The 12428-nt window shown below is 45.6% G+C and overlaps 1 protein-coding gene across 3 annotated transcripts in view; it reads left to right on the top strand.

Annotated features, from left to right (window-relative positions):
• Sh3gl3 (SH3 domain containing GRB2 like 3, endophilin A3) overlaps nt 1-12428 on the top strand; it is an 88217-nt gene that overhangs the window by 14909 nt on the left and 60880 nt on the right. Inside the window, exon 1 of one of the 3 annotated variants that reach the window (XM_050154014.1) lies at nt 10993-11013. The exons of the other annotated variants lie outside the window; for them this stretch is intronic. The gene's annotated coding sequence lies outside the window, so the exon portion shown is untranslated. Of the gene's footprint in view, nt 1-10992; nt 11014-12428 lie in introns of those variants that run through there. 3 annotated transcript variants of the gene reach the window in all.

The following is a 12428-nucleotide window of genomic DNA, read 5'->3' as shown; positions in this document are numbered from 1 at the left end:
TCAGAAAAGAAAAAAGAGCCAGTCATTGGCTCTTACCTTGACCTCAATCTGAAAAATGGAGATCCTGCCTCCAGGAAATCTCAGAATAAGACTGTATCTGAGAGCTGTCTCCTCCTGTCTAATAATCCTCTCTAGGGCTGGCATTAAAGGCATGCACCACCTGGTTTCTATGGCAACTACTGTGGCTACTGGGATTAAAGATGTGTGTTTCCACTGCCTGGTCTGTAAGGCTGAGCAATGGGACTATTTTACTCTCTGATATTCAGGGAAGCTTTATTTATTAAAATACAAATGAAATGCCACTACAACAAAGAAGAAGTAGGACATTTTTAAAATAATTTCTTTGACTTATTGCCAAGTGATAGCAAATTTCTTTAAAAAAATTGTTGACATGATGTTTCTTATGAAATTCTGAGGCTTCTAGCACATTTCCTACCAATAGCTGATAAATTTCATTATTATCTTGTGCTAGAGGGCCAGGTAGACCCAATGGGATCTGATATTGTTATATACAAAGGATGATTTCTATTTCTGATTACTAGTTGTAGTTGAATAAATAGCAAAGTTAATTCATAATCATCTGGAATAAGTTCAGCAGTTCTAATATGTAAAACAACTCTTTCTGCATATTAAAACGACTGCTTCCTTAAATCTCCTCACCTCTTAACAAGTCTGTAAGATTCCCATTAACTTCTGCACAGCTCTGCGGGCGCTGTCATCTGCTGGTCATTCTTGTTGTATGGTAACTGGATAAATTAAGGTCAGTGGTGTTCTAATAACCTTAGGGCTCCCCTTCCGTTTCATAATGCAATGCTGTAGTAGGTTCTGCTCTAAATTCCTCTCTCTGATTTTCATTAGTAGGTCTTTTGAAAGCTTGTATCTTATCAATAGTCCTTCTAAGGCTTGTATTTTATCAGCCAAAACTTGCTTATTTTCGTTAGTAAGTCTTTCTAAGGCTTGTATCTTATCAGTAGTTGTATGTATTTCTAAAGCTTGTATTTTATTAGTCAAATCATCATATTTAGCACAGTCAAACTACTTTTTTAAGGATAAAACTACCAAACTGTCACCTGTGACTCCTGTTCAGACCCAGCCATCTGGTTCCTCATTACTTCAGGACCTACCCACTAGTGAAGGTGCACAGTGAAGTCGGAGGGAAAAGGTAGGAAGCTGCCTCAAATTTCCATTATTATGACAGCTGTCCCCTCCGCCACTCCCCACCCGTCAGTCAGTTTACTTCTCCAGGGCGCTTACCGCTTCCGCTGCTGAGGCAAACCCTCTCCACTAGTTCACGTCACCTGTCCTCACGTGGCAGTCCAAAGACTTCAGTTTAGACTACTGTGTGATCTTAGTCAACCACATCCTCGTCAGAGCCCAGTGGCATTTAAAGCACAGTGGCTAAATCGGTCTGTCCTTTCCAGTTGAAAAAGGCAAGGGAGTTAGGCCTGCCTGGGAAGCAGACACCTAGGTCAGCGTGGGGGCGATGGTGACCAGTGGGTGTGCTCAGAGGGAGACAGATGGACAGACAGCAGGGAGTCATACCCTGTCTCTGGACCATTTTAAACAAATGTATTTAACCAGGCAGGGAGAGGAGGGGCACTGAGGACCAAATCATGGAGGTGACAGTGGGCTGCTAAGACCTTGGGAAAGGCTAACACCTCACATAGAAACTGACCTCAGCATGGCCAGTGAGGCAGAAGCCCCGGAGAGAGGGGTCTTCATGCCTGGCCATGTGGGCTGTCTCCTCATGGGTTTCTGCTGCCTTTGCTTTGCTGTCTTTTGCTTGTTTTTACAGCAGCGATGCCCTTTAATGGAATGCTTTTCACACTCACTTTCCCAGGTGGCTTCTGTGTTGCTCACTGGTAAGGTGAGGGATCACCACTTGTTTTTTCTGATCAGTGCAGTGGGTAGAAACTGCTGTTTGTGGCCTGAGACTGTCTGGGCAGAAGCAAGAAAGTAGTGGGTGGGGCGCTCTGACGGCAAACAAGGAATGTGCGCTCACCACCTGTGATGTCACAATCAGCTTCACCTGTAACCTGGTCCAGCCTCTCTCAGCCGAGCAGGGACGTCACTCCTGGCTTTCTGTCTGGGTAGGATGGCCCCTGGAAGCCCAGTCAGAACAATCCCAAAGTTCTTGGGAATTTGTTTAAGTTTAGAATAGCTGAGCTGTGCCCCTTCTCAAGGCTTCTTTGGGGCTTAGTCCAGCTGGTCAGGAGGCAGCTGCCAGTCAGCGGGTCTGAGCTCTTGACGACTGCCATTCCGGGTGATGTTTGGAGATGAAGAGGAAGCGCTGCCCACCATGGCCAGCACAGCCCCCCCCACATGGTCCCAGAGGGTCAGCAAGCGTTTACTGAATGAGGGTTGGACACTGTGGGCCTAGTTGGAGACTTAATGGGAACAAGTGAGGAGGAACTTGGTTAAGGTCCACACCTTAACCCATAGGAAACAATGTTAGACAGTGTCCTTGGGAGTTAATTTTATCTTTCCACCAAGAGCCCTGATGGGTGAGCATTGTCTGGACACTGCAGTGTAGCAAGGCCGCCTTCTCCAGGGAGGCGCTGTAGATGGATTTAGGAAGCTGAGTGGGCTGCTGTGGGCTTTGTTGGAGCTAAGCGTGGCTCTAGTCACATAGGCCAGACTCAAAGTCGGAGATTTGTGTGGCACTTTCGCTTTTTAAGTTGGTTCCCCAAGCTTCACGTTTGAGGTGAGGTCTAAGTGTGTGTGTGGGTGGAGGGGTTGTGATCTATGACTCCTCAGGCGCGTGTTCTAGGATGCACGCAAACCCGGCTGGAAATGTATCGACAAGGACTGACAGGAACTCTGGCCTTTCCACCTTCTGTGTATCTGGCCTCTGAGGCCCTTGGTCTGCTGGAGAATATACTGAACTACCATGAACGGCTGGGGGAGGGGAGGAAGGCTTGGCTCAGGGCCCTTAAGCCCATTTTCCTGATGAGGAGCAGGAGGAAGGAAGTGGTGTTAACAGACAGTAGACTTGTGGTCCAGTCAATCTCTTATTTAGTTCATCTAAAGCCCAGAGGATAGGGTCTGGGGAGATGGCTCAATGGGTAAGATGCATGCCGCACAAGCATGTGGCTCTGAGTTTGCATGCACAAGCATGCGGGTCTGAGTTTGCATGCACAAGCATGCGGGTCTGAGTTTGCATGCACAAGCATGCGGCTCTGAGTTTGCATTCCTATACCCATGTAAAGAGCTCCAATGGGGAGACGGGAGGATCCTTGGCGTTCATTGGCCAGCTGGTGTAGTCAGACTGTGAGCTCTAGCTTCAGAGGGAGACCCTGTCTTAAAAGATATTGTAGAGGGATAGAAAATGCTCAGTAGTGACCTTTGACCTCCACACACAGCAATACCTCCGCACAGTATGTCCACACATGAACACATACATGCACATACAAACACATATAGATGCTAGTGGAACACATTAACAGCATAATAATGGATTCTACCAGGATTAATATAGCAATTCTGACAGTTGATAAATTTCTTCCAGTGTTAGTATATGTGCTGCTGAAGGGAGCACAGACAAATTTCTTAATAAATAAGTCACCAAGAAAAAGAGAAGTTTGAGAGAGAGGACTTCTAGGAAGTCTGTAGATGGCACTATCTTCCTGCCCACTCCACTTTCTTCTTGTCCTTTTTTCATCACTGGAGACCCCCCCCCCACACATACACACTCTCTCTCACACTCACACACTCTCACACACACATACACACTCTCACACACTCACACACTCTCACATAACACACATACACACTCTCACATACACACTCTCACACACATACACTCACACACTCACATATACACGCACTCACACTCTCACACACAGACACTTTTGCACACATTCACACACATACTTACACACTCACACTCATGCATACTCACACACACACACACACACTCTTTCCCATTGGGGCACAAAACCGTCCATGAGACTCTCAGTAGCGTCTGGTGTGGTGTACACTCTGTGCAGCCCCTCCAGGGTGAGCGCCTCTATCCACTGTTTCTCTTCCTTGTTTATGATGAAAACATCTGGAGTCCTCTGTTCCAGCTTAAAGCCCCACAGAGCACATTGTTGTCCTTGGTCACTGTGCTGTGAGACGGCATACTGCAGTGTCCTCCTAAGAGCCCGGCCGCCAGTGCTCCTCACCTTGTCCCCACTCTCCCACCCTCTCAACCACCCTTCTGCTTGGATTCCACATGGAAGAGGTCCTGGGACAGTTGTCTTCCTGTATGGCTGATCTCACTTAACACCAAGGATGGAGTCGCGTGTGACTGGATGTTCGTTCTTTTTTATGGATGAGTAGTATTCCGTTGTGCCCGTTTCCTTTATTCGTTTATCAACAGATGCACACCCGGCTTGTTTCCCTTTCCCGGCTGTTGTGACGTGGGCTGAAACGATGTTGGCAGTGCAGCCGTGTCTCTAGCATGGCATCCATGTCCTTTCTCTGGGCCAGATGATGCCTGATAACGGAGTGGCTGAATTGTGTGGTGGTTCTATTATTCCTGTCCTTCCACTCTAATTCTGAGGCTTGCTGGAGGAAGGCTGTGCACTGGGGACACCTGCGACCCCTGCCTTTTGCTCGAGGACATTTGTTCTGTTCTTTCCATTATTCTTGGCCAGCAAAGGAGGCTGTCAGGGAGTTCCTGGCCTTATATTGATTTCCCAGCTGTGATGGACAGGGAGCTAGTAAGAAAATTCCCCTGGGCTTCACCCAGAGCCCTCCCATTCAGGACAGTGCACTGTGAGCAGCCTTTCCTCCTCACTCCCTTCCTGGTTTTACTGGGCGGTCCCCCCTGCTACCCCAAACTATTTCTAATAGGCCAAGCAGTGATTTAATTAATACAGTTTCTGTGTGGTTATTTCAGGACTGAGCTGCCTGAAACAAATAAGCGGCCTTATACTTCCCTTCCTCAATCACTTCCACGGTCTTCTCTGAGGTCAAGTTTGTTCTTACAGCTCTTCCTGAGCATCCTGCTAGTCTGGTATCTTCGGAGATGGTTAATGTGGGTCATATACTTTATCTAAAAGCCTGATGATTTATAAATAATAATAATAAATAATGTTAATTATATTAGTTCCCATGCAGATACACAGGGAGACTTTGCTTCTCTCCAGGAGTGATTTCAAGTCCTTTGAAGGTGTGGTTATGTTTTAAGACCCAGGGACCACTGTGTATCTACATGATAGTCTTCTCACAGAGGGTGTAATGACCTGTTCAGGGGTGAGTTCCTGAGCAAGGTCATCGTAACCAGCAGCATCTGTCTCGGGGTTACCTGTGGTGTCTGAGGTGCCCCGAGGTAAGGATCTATACTTGTGGCTGCCCTAGGAGGAGTACTGAGTGTAGGCACAGCAAGGCCACCACCTCCACACCTAATTGCTCGCACATCCTGAGTTCATTTTGGGTTGGCTTTGCTTTGCAGATGTCTATCTCCTGCATCACCCAGCTGAGAGGGACCTAAAGCTTATGTCCAGGCCTTGCAGAACTTTGATGTGGGAGTGATTTCTTATTAATAAAGAAACTGCCTTGGCCCATTTTATTGGATAGAAAATTAGGTAGGCGGAGTAGACAGAGGAGAATCCTGGGAAAAAGAAGCTGTGTGAGGAGTCGCCATGGTTCTCCCGCTCCAGACAGACGCAGGTTAAGATCCTCCCTGGTAAGCCAGCTCGTGGGCTACACAGAATATTAGAAATGGGTTAGAACAATATGTAAGAGCTAGCCATAAGGAACTGGAACTATCCGGGCCAGGCAGTGTTTGAAAGAATACAGTTTCCGTGTAATTATTTCTGGGTATAAGCTAGCCATGCGGGCGGCCGGGTGCCGGGGACGCAGCCCTGCCGCTCCTATTTCAACAGATGGCGCCCAGACGTGATGGGCTAAATCCACTTAAAAACCTGAGAAGGCTTAAAAATAAGGGAGAGAGAGTTTAACACAGATTTTTGCTGTTTTGTTGGTGGCGTGCTGTAGAGAGATTCCTGATTCAGCTACAACAGCAGAAAAATAAGCTACATCATTTTAAAGCGCGGCTTCCTGGGGGCTGTGCTGCCAGCATGAACTCTGGCTTTAAAGCATTTCAAGGCTTTTATGGGACTGGATGTTTGTGTTCCGCTTGGGATCGGAGGAGAGTGCTCTGAGACCGTGCAGATGGCTCAGAGCTCCCCGCCTGCACCTGGGCAGAAGGCAGAATCAGGCTTAGGCAGGCGGAAGAGCATGGCGGATTCCTGCCGCTATACAGAGACGCATTTTCAGACTGCGCAGTGCTCTGCATGTCAGATTTGGCTGTAACTTGGATGAAAAGAGTTTCTGTGCTGCACACTCAGTCTCAGAGTTAAACTGCTGAGTGCGGCTCCAATGTGGACTTGCTGTGTGCCTGAAACTGTGAATGGTTCAGGGGCACCAAATGACTCTGAGGCAGGAGCGGCTGCTCCATGCTGAACTGTGCTGATCTCAGGCAGGAACTACCGTAATTACCTTAAAACCGTGCAGTTAAGGTTTAGACTGGGCAGGACACAGGCAGTACCGTATTACCTGTAAATGGTGCAACTTAAGTTTTTAAGAAATGCTTAACATTTTAAGAAATGCTCCTGTATAGTAAAGAAATTACAGATTCACAATAAAACAGATTCAGACACTGTTGGATAAATGTACGTAGGCTTGGGAAAGAGAAGAAAAAGAATATAAAGAATAAAGTTAATGTCTTAAAAAGAAAAAGGGTAAAGTCTTTAAAGAGACAGAGTACAGAAGTACAGAGAGTTATAGATTAAAAGAAATAAAGAAATATAAGCCACGTAAAAATGGAAAATTCACAGAGAGTCTGGATTATGTACATTGTGTTTTCTTTAAAATTTTTGACTGTGAAGGAGCTAAGTACAGAGAGACATTTCATTACATGGGCTGCCAATCTAAACCAAAATGGATATAAGGGTATTATGATTTCAGAATTTGGGTCTAAGGATATGATGCTTTGGAGAGGGTCTTCTTTTGTTTTTGCAGAGGATGAGACCCTGTGGATTGCATCTATTCCGATTTGGTATGATAGACCACGCCCTCCTGAAAGGTTGCTGTGAATACCCTCAAAAAATTGCTTCGCTCAATTGCCAACTGAGATGAAACTAGCATACAGGTTATATCATGAACAACCTAATTAACGACGCCCCTATTCAGCAGGAAGCAGTTTGTAGAGAAAAAACTACGCCCATGTTCCCAAATATTGTTTATAAATGTTCTTTTACATTTAAAGGGGGATATGATATAGATATGAATAATTTGCATTGGTATGGATTTTATGGTCAATTTTGTTATATGTATATGTATTTTTGATCTTGATTAAGGTATTGTGATTGTGTAGTTCATTTAAAAATGTAATGTATAATTAGGAAATATAGGTTGTTAATGGATAATCATCGCTAATACTTAAGCTTGTAGTCATGTTAGTTAGATTTTCTAGATATATAGAGAGATATTTTAGTTAGATAGGCATTCTTCATATCTTTCAAAGGCTGCAGAATATGGCATTTAAGATATTTTAATAACTTAGGGTTTTTCATGACAATGAGACACATTTGCTCCTGGCAGCACCAATCTATTTCAAGAGGAAGATGGGCATCGAAGAGAATCCTTATGGAGTTTGATAGCCATTTGGGCAAGAAACTGCTCTTGCCTGGACTGTTGCATAAACTGGACACAGAGAACCCGCAGAGAGAGGACTGCTGAACTTGCCTAAAGGTGAGATGACCTTTTGGGGTTCCTGCTTCATGAAAGAGTCTGTGAGACATTCTGCAGGACACAGCAAAAAGTGACTGAACTGTCTTTGGAATTTCTTGCTTGATGAGAATGTCTGCTGGATACTATGGGCCTGTAGGCCGAAGATGGATGCCCCAACGGTACAGAGGAACTTTGGGTGACTGTCCAGGCAGCGAGATGTCTCTGTCATTTCTAGAGTTTTCTTATTTCTTGTTTGATAGGTAATATTATATCCTTCTGGAGTCTTTGATGGAGTTGAAGAATGGTTAGTTATAGTTTTCCTTAGTTATGATAAGAGATAAAATAGATATAAATATTGTAACTGTAATTCTTACTTGATAACTGTTTTGTTATATGTAATTTTACTATGTTAAAGTTAAAGCCTTTCTTTTTTGTTTAAACAGAAAAAGGGGAAATGATGTGGGAGTGATTTCTTATTAATAAAGAAACTGCCTTGGCCCATTTTATTGGATAGAAAATTAGGTAGGCGGAGTAGACAGAGGAGAATGCTGGGAAAAAGAAGCTGTGTGAGGAGTCGCCATGGTTCTCCCGCTCCAGACAGACGCAGGTTAAGATCCTCCCTGGTAAGCCAGCTCGTGGGCTACACAGAATATTAGAAATGGGTTAGAACAATATGTAAGAGCTAGCCATAAGGAACTGGAACTATCCGGGCCAGGCAGTGTTTGAAAGAATACAGTTTCCGTGTAATTATTTCTGGGCATAAGCTAGCCATGCGGGCGGCCGGGTGCCGGGGACGCAGCCCTGCCACCGCTCCTGTTTCAACAGAACTTGGCTTCTGCACATTGGTGACGCGTTCATTCCTGCATGAGTGAATGAACGGGCAGGGAGGTGTGAGAAAATGGGGGAGGCTTTGTTTGCTCCCTGTCTTGGGCTAAGATCTATGTACAACCTTTGCCTAATTACTGGGCATCAGTATTTTTCTTAAGAACTTGGGCAATCTTCCAAGATATACACAGGCACAGGCACAGACACACACATACACACACATTTATGGGATCAGTGACTTTGAGGGTATATTTCCTCCAAGGGTGACTGTTTGCTATGTGCTAATTTAGATTGTGACTCGTAAGGGTCCACTGTATGCTATGTCTGACAGTGTGAGGTAGCTGAGATTGTGTGAGACACAACTGCTGTATATATGGCGCTCAATAAATGTATTCTTTTAAAAAAAAACGCAATCCCTGAGCTGGAGAGATGGCTCAGTCAGTTAAATGCCTGATACCTGGGCATGAAGATCTGAGTGCAAGTCTCCTCACTCATGTAGAAATGTGTGACATAGTGCCTGTAAGTGTTACAGCTCTGAAGGGAAAGGTATCCTGGCAGTGAGACACCAGTAACAATTCTGCTCCGGCAGGGAAGGGTTTTCCCAGTGAGGCTGTCATAGCTCTGTTCCTTTGTGCTCCAGAGAAATGTTATAGCTCTCCTCAGTTGCCCCAGAGGGTAACAATTCTCCAGCGAGGGAAGTTTGCCCAATCAAAGGGTTACAGTTCTGCTCTGCTCCCAGAGAAAGATGTTAGCGCCCTGCCGTGCTAAGGGAGCTGCCCCACAGAAATGTAGCCCTTCTGCTCTGGTCACTGTTATTACACAGACATCTTTGCTCCAGGGAAAGGAAGTCATTACCACAAACCCCACTCAAGAGATGTATTGGGAGGGAGGAGTCCAAGAGAGTGAATGACTCTGCCAGGGTGGGAAGGGGGAGCCCCAAATTGAGCATGTACAGACTTTATATAGGCTTTCTAAAGGAGTGAGCCTTCCAAGGTAGAGTGTTTCAGGGTGGGATTGGTAGGATCTTCATTCCTGAGTTTGGGACAAGCTGAGAGATTGGTTGGATTTTGTGCTCAGAGATTGGTAGATTTCATGCTCTGGGGTTGGCTGGTTTTTGTGCTCAGTGATTGGTTGAATTTCATTCCCAAGTTGGTTAGGGGCAGGGTGTGTTATCCCTTCTGTGCCCATGTCTGTAATCCCAGCTCTTGGGAGGCAGAGATAGGAAGATCCCTGGACCTGCTAACCAGAAAGTCTAGATGAACGGGTAATTCAAGGTCAGTGAGAGACCTTGTCTCAAGAGAAGTAGGGGAGGCGGTAGAGAACAAATTGAGGAAGACACTTGATACTAACTTCTGGTCTCCATGTGCACACACATGTATACACACCTGCACATACACAGGCACACACACACAGGTACAACCCTTTATAAAATGTGACAGGGCACTGAATTGTACTTGGTTTGAATTGCTTCTTTTGAAAATGAATCACATATTTCAGGTCCTAACTTATTCACAGAAGAGACATTATTAAAAGAGTCAAAGAAAAAAGTCACTAACATCCCATTACCATATTGATCACTCGAATATTGGGTGTGTATTCATTATCATATTGCATATTTTCACAAAGTGTAAATAAAAATAATACACACTAGCTCAGCGGTTCTCAACCTTCCTAGTGCTGTGACCCTTTAATATAGTTCCTCAAATTGTGGTGACTCCAGCCGTAAAATTATTTTCATTAGCCGGGCGGTGATGGCGCATGCCTTTAATCCCAGCACTCGGGAGGCAGAGGCAGGCGGATCTCTGAGTTCGAGGCCAGCCTGGTCTACAAGAGCTAGTTCCAGGACAGGAACCCAAAGCTACGGAGAAACCCTGTCTCGAAAATCAAAAAAAAAAAATAATTCATTAGTACCTCATAACTGCAATTTTGCTAGTTATGAGTCATACTGTAAATATCTCATATCCAGGATATCTGATATGTGACCTCTGTGAAAGGGTCGTTTGACACCCACAGGGGTTGCGACCCACAGGATGAGAACCCCTGCACTTGTTTCTCCCTCAGCATTGTGCCATGACCATGCGCCCTCATCAGTATACATAGACCCACAACAGATTTTTTGTTGAGTATATAATATGGGCAAACTGTAATTTATTTCAATAATTTATTTTTGGATCTTAAAGCCATTTCCAATTATTTTGCCAGTAATAGTGATAACAATCAAATTTCAGCACTGAGGGACCAAGACACACAGTGATGTGCTCCAAGTGAAAGGCGGTGGCGGGAGCTGGGGTTCGCAGTGTACATTCCTAACTAGAATTGTGAGCAGCAGTGAGTGTGTCTTTGGCTAATTTCTAGGGGAGAGAATGAACTGGAAGTGTGGCTGCTGAGACCAGAAATGGAACCCTGGAGATGGACTTGAAGAGGAGGAGGAGGGCGTCCCTGGGGCCCTTTAAGAAGCAGGCTGTGGTAAAATGGCTTAATTTGGATGGTTCTAGAACATCTCTCCCCTGAACATCAGTGTAGCATATTTTTCCCCGTAAGAGAGAAATCCCATTTCCCCACTCTTTCTTGACATCAGAGAAAAGACTGCAGATGTTTCCTGACACAAGCGCAATTTTAGTTATTTTCTGCGTTGTTTGTTGACTCCGTCTGTGTCATTTGTCTCCGCTTTCCAAGAACCTTATCTTTCCAGACGGGTGTCACACTGTTGCAAATGGCTGTCCCCAGATGATCACTCGAAATGTAGCTTCCCTTTTCCCATTGCTGCTGTGGGCGTGCCGGATGCTCGGGACCGTTCTCATGAATGTTGAGTTTACCAAATGTTCGAGCCACAGATCCTCCCTAGAACTGTGCCTGGGTTCCTTCCTGGGGTTGGGCCTCCCGACCATAGGTGCAGCTACAGATTTGGCAGCTGGCCTCATCATAGCCCCAGTGATTAGCCTGCTCTGGTTTTCATGTTTCTGGGCTCCTAGAGTAGATGTGTCAGGAACTCTGGTGTGCGTATGATATGGCAGTTAGATGATAAACTCTGTTGGGTAAGAAAGAGCAGAGCTAAGCGGAGCTGGCTCAGGGTGCTGGGGGGGGGCTCTCTGTTGTGGGAGGAGTCAGGACTTCTCAGCACGGTGCCGCTCAACGGGGGGAGGGAGGGGTGTGAAAGCCCTTGAATTAATAATGTCCTATTTCTAGTCCAGAGCTGTGGCATAAATGTGAAGATAAAACACTTGCTGCTTAAAGGGAAGAGGGAGCCAGGTGTGGTGGTTCCTTCCTGTGGTCCTCACAAGTCCGTTTGTTCAGGGTTGTGTTCTTTTGAGACAGGGTTTCTCTGTAGCTCTGGCTGTCCTGGAACTCACTCTGTAGATCAGGCTGACCTCAAACTCAGAGATCCACCTGCCTTTGCCTCTTGAGTGCTGGGATTGAAGTTATGTGCCACCATTGCCCAGCTTTTCAGAAGTCTTGAGGCAGAAGAATTGCTTTGAGTTTTGGGTCAGCCTGGGCTACATAGTAAGGCCCAGGCCAGCCTGGGCTACAAAGTAAGACCCTGTTTAAAACATCAAAGCAGAAACAAAAGCAAGAAGGGCAAGAGAGCGAAGCTCAGCAAAGACGCTGTGTTTGTACTGTTTCTGTAGCTACCCACAAATAGGAATAATTCAGGAAGCTGGCCACAGAGTAGGTCCAGTATCTTTTGGGGCCTTGATGGGGTTTCGGTTACTTCCTGGAGATCCCCTGACCCCATTAACTTCACAAGACCTAATTAAAGTTTCACTGTTTCGGAAAAACTTTAACCCAAAACCTTTGCTCAGATGCTCCCCTTGGTGTGGAGTTTTGCATCTCCTTTACTTGGTCCTGTCTCCACTCCCCCCCCCCCCCACACTGAGCATCTG

This window comes from Alexandromys fortis, unplaced genomic scaffold, assembly GCF_014885135.2.
Source record: "Alexandromys fortis isolate MF-2015 unplaced genomic scaffold, M_Fortis_MF-2015_v1.1 scaffold_86, whole genome shotgun sequence".
In the NCBI taxonomy this organism is placed as follows: Eukaryota; Metazoa; Chordata; class Mammalia; order Rodentia; family Cricetidae; genus Alexandromys; species Alexandromys fortis.
The sequence above is the reverse complement of the archived record's forward strand: the minus strand, read 5'-3'. Positions and strand labels throughout refer to the sequence as shown.